This window comes from Meles meles, chromosome 3, assembly GCF_922984935.1.
Source record: "Meles meles chromosome 3, mMelMel3.1 paternal haplotype, whole genome shotgun sequence".
Classification (NCBI taxonomy): domain Eukaryota; kingdom Metazoa; phylum Chordata; class Mammalia; order Carnivora; family Mustelidae; genus Meles; species Meles meles.
The window spans coordinates 59,734,478-59,739,280 of NC_060068.1; the positions used below are offsets into that span (position 1 = coordinate 59,734,478).

A 4,803-nucleotide genomic window follows, 5' to 3' on the forward strand; every position below is an offset into this window, starting at 1 on the left:
GAGTATTGTAATAATCTTTAAGATAATTGTGGTTATTTTGTTTTGGAATTATATCAAAACTTATCAATGGATGGTTTGTTAAAAGTTGATTATAACATAGAATTTTGATCTATAGCAACAAATATTTCAAAGCAATAAATGTGAAATACATTGATTTGTGTTGCATCTTAATTACCTTTACTCATGCATAATTCTGGAACGGCATGCATTACTATTTGGAAAATATTGGTTAACTGAGTTATGTATCTTTTAAAGTTATGCATCTTTTAAAAACTGGCAAATTCGGGGCGCCTGGGTGGCTCAGTGGGTTAAGCCTCTGCCTTCAGCTCAGGTCATGATCTCAGGGTCCTGGGATCGAGCCCCGTATCGGGCTCTCTGCTTGGCAGGGAGCCTGCTTCCTCCCCTCTCTGGCTGCTGCTCTGCCTACTTGTAATCTCTCTCTCTCTCTCTCTCTCTGTAAAAAAGAAAAAAATTTTAAAAATTGGCAAATTCATTATCACATTGGTTAGCATCAGTGGTGTTCTCCTAAGAATATTATTAAAGTATTGGGAAATTGTCAAGTTCATGGTGTCAGATCGCATTTTCCAAAATTCTAATTTTTCCTTGAAAGCTTATCATTGCAACAAATATTGTCAGTTGTTTTCTTTGAAATGACAGGTTCACTTCATTAATTTTTGAAAAAAATGTCTGTCAAAACATGCCTGAATAATTACAGTCTGTCACTGTGTCTTCAGGTGTAAATGGCGCTCCACTAAAGAGAGCTAGTCGAGCTTGCCTCTGAAACAGTTGTACAAGGGCTTTTACTAGATACAGCCACATGCTTCAGAATGTAGCAGAAACATTTTTTCTTTCTCTCTTGTTTTGTCATATAGATATTAAAGAGGGATGTATGCAAAGATTGAGGTTGATTAAATTAATTTTACTGCTTCATCAAGAATACTGTTATGTGAAATCCAATGTTTTTTTTTTTTAATTTTTATTTTATTTTTTTGACAGATAGAGATCACAAGTAGGGAGAGAGGTAGGCAGAGAGAGAGAGAGGAGGAAGCAGGCTCCCCGCCAAGCAGAGAGCCCGATGCGGGGCTCGATCCCAGGACCCTGGGATCATGACCTGAGCGAAAGGCAGAGGCTTTAACCCACTGAGCCACCCAGGTGCCCCTCTTTTTTATAGTATTTATGAGTGCATGGCAATATAAAATGACCCCTAGACTACTACCGACAAAGAATTTGGTGCTGCTACCTTAATTCATGTTAAGGTGTCAGTAGTTTTTTGTTTTTTTTTTAAGATTTTATTTATTTATTTGACAGGCAGAGATCACAAGTAGGCAGAGAGGCAGGCAGAGAGAGAGGGAGAAGCAGGCTCCCTGCTGAGAAGAGAGCCCGATGTGGGGCTCGATTCCAGGACCCTGGGATCATGACCTGAGCCGAAGGCAGAAGCTTTAACCCACTGAGCCACCCAGGTGCCCCCAAGGTGTCAGTAGTTTTACCATCATTGTTTTGCACAGTCAGTGTACATGTCAACCAAGTGAAAAGGCAAATTATGTCTGGGTATTATTATGAAATAGTTATGACCTCATTGGCCCCTGAGTGGGTCTTACAGCTGTGTTAATTAAGCACATAATTAATATTTTGAGAACAATTGATTTAAGGAACAAGGGGATGGTAGTGAATTGCATCAGTAAGTCAAAAATCTCCCTAATATAGGGGTGCCTGGGTAGCTCAGTCATTAAGCATCTGCTCATCTCAGGTCATGATCCCAGGGTCCTGAGGTCGATCCCCGCATTAAGTTCCCCATTCTCCGGGGAGTCTGCTTCTCCCTTTATGACTTCCCCTGCTTGTGTTCCCTCTCTCTTGTTGTGTCTGTCTCTGTCAAATAAATAAATAAAATCTTTAAAAAAAAAATCTCCCTAATATCCTGACAGACTAATAGAATAAAGATGTCACGTCAAACCCATTAAAAGATAGGCCTGCTTGGGGCACCTGGGTGGCTCAGTGGGTTAAAGCCTCTGCCTTCGGCTCAGGTCATGATCCCAGGGTCCTGGGATCAAGCCCCACATCGGGCTCTCTGCTCGGCAGGGAGCCTGCTTCCTCCTCTCTCTGCCTGCCTCTCTGCCTACTTGTGATCTCTGTCTGTCAAATAAATAAATAAAATCTTTAAAAAAAAAAAAAAAAAGATAGGCCTGCTTATTTGCATTCATCAACCATCCGCCCCAGTAATTCCTAGTTCTTGTTCCCATTGGTCAATGTTGTGATGTAGACATCTTTCATTTGGATGGATATTGTTGGAGAAGGCATGATGGTTGTGAATCTTTAATCGTTTATTCATTGTATCTGGGTCTTCTAGTGTAGTGGAAGGGAGAAACCAAGAAGTTGTTTTTGAGTTTCATCAAGTCATTCAAACAAAGTGCTTACTGCCGCAGATTCAGGTTGTTACCCAAATTCGTCTTTTTCTTGTGTTATCTTTCCTTTTCTGTCATCTGATGTAGGGGTCTGCTGCATATTTATCCTTCTCCCCACAGGCTTACATTAGAAGCAGGCAGGCGTATTTTTGCATTATTTACTTACAACATCTGCTTCGTGGAAACAGAGTAATTCCTGTTGACTCAACTATTTTATCTTGCTTAGTGAGATAAAGTTCAGTAACACCCAAAGCTAAAACATTTTTGTGGTCAGCAGTTACTGACTGGTACAAAGTTATTACTTTTATGTACTTACCACAGTACTTTCAGCTCATGAACCGCTGACATTTGTTTTTCTTATCCCAAGTTAAGAAAATCACACACAAACCTATAAGAACTCTGCTTGGGATGGTAAGTAAAGTTGAGATTTAATCTCTGGACGCTGGAGAATGCCTCTTTATCCAGAGCATGATGCTCTTTACTGATGTATTAGAAACTTTGTATACTCTTACTAATAATGAGGTGCTAGTTTTTACTTTTTAATTAATTAATTAAATTAGCTATTAAATATGGAACACTTCATGAATTTTCATGTCCTCTGTGTGCTGGGCCAGGCTAATCTTCTCTGTATCATTTCAATTTTAGCATATGTGCTGCTGAAGCAAGCACAAGATGTTCGTTTTTATGCTGGTTTCAATCTTTATTTTTTTAATATGTAAATGTATTTCATTTTTGTCTCATCTACTTTTACTTATTGTTAATTATATTTTATTGATCCCTACTAAGCACTGTAAATTATTTTTTTAAACATGGTATTTTATAAGTAAGCAAATAAATGTCTAACAGTAACTTCTCGTATACTAATCTGTTCGAATTCTCACCTTATCCCAATTTTTTCCTCTGATGGCAATTTTAAATGGCACAAAGAGTTTGATGGCATGTCTCTGATATTTACATATAAAATCATGCACAAGACCATGTTTTTCTTAGACCATGATTGTCAGAGCTATGTGATCCCTGAAACTGAAATAGGCTATAGCATTTTGGGGATAACTGATTGGACAAACAATGAAAGCATGAGATAATACTACTAAGAATCCTCAGGTAAATTAACCCATGGGACATGAAATCCTCCTAGTCATAAATTACATAATGGTTTTTCGTTCATGTGAGAATCTGTAGAGAACACTAATACATTTAGACAATTGATTCTAAGCAATGCATGCTGAAGGCCACTGCTAAGGCCTGTGTTTCTTGTACGAAGGAAGAATGAATAATGCCTTTTTTTTTTTTTTTTTTGGTGAGGACTTTTTTTTTCTCAGTGTTCCAAGATTCATTGTTTATGCACCACACCCAGTGCTCCAAGTACTACATGCCCTCCATAATACCCACAACCAGGCTAACCCATCCCTCCACCCCCTCCTTTCCAAAACCCTCAGTTTGTTTCTCAGAGTCCATAGTCTCTCATGCTTTGTCTCCTCCTCTGATTTACCTCTATTTACTTTTCCTTTCCTTCTCCTAATGTCCTCCATGTTGTTCCTTATGCTCCACAAATAAGTGAAACCATATGATAATTGACTTTCTTTGCTTGACTTATTTCATTCAGCATAATCTCCTCCAGTCCCGTCCATGTTGATACAAAAGTTGGGTATTCATCCTTTCTGATGGAGGTGTAATAAGAATGAATAATGTTTTTAAGAACCATACATTTCTTTAGCAATTCAGATGTCTGTTTACAAGATTTCAAGATTTAATTGGAATTCTTCTGGTATAAGACTAAGTTAATTTTAACTTTTAAAAGTTTCTGCATTAGAGAAGATATATACCTAATTTGAGCAAATCATACAGTAGTTTTAGAGTAAGGGTAAGACATCATCACATGGGGAAGTGGCAAACATGAGCAGCACATAGATATTTAGTCTTTTTTCCTATATCTCCTTTCTTGTATATCCTTTCCTATATCCTGAACACTCCCAGTCTCATTACACAACAAGTAGGTTCTAGAATGTAGTGAGTGGGGGTTGAAGCTTAGAATTTGGGAGAGGAAAAACAATGATCACAAGAAAAAGTAGCAAATCCCTTCAGAGAGTATGAGTCTTTTCTAGGTTGTCATTCATACATTAATAACTTATAAAGAATTCATATGTAAATCTGGCAGTGTCTGAAAGGTATTGACCACACATATAATGTAAACTTTTCCTTTTATTCAGTCTTTTAGGGACCAGTAATATTTAGTGAGAAATTAGCAAAGCATGTTCATTCTTATTTTATTTGGGGATATGTTGTGTGTGTGTGTGTATATATATATATATATATACATATATATATATATATATCATATGCATATGATATATATCATATTCTCATTTTAGTATAGAAATCCAGTGATTTCTTCTACAAGATG

The 4,803-nt window shown here is 37.4% G+C and overlaps 1 non-coding gene across 1 annotated transcript; it reads right to left on the bottom strand.

Moving 5' to 3' along the window:
* Nucleotides 1–2,962: 2,962 nt before the first annotated feature.
* On the bottom strand, nucleotides 2,963–3,068 carry LOC123939499. The gene has a single exon (XR_006817880.1). It is a non-coding gene; the product is annotated as a U6 spliceosomal RNA (small nuclear RNA).
* Nucleotides 3,069–4,803: the final 1,735 nt, after the last annotated feature.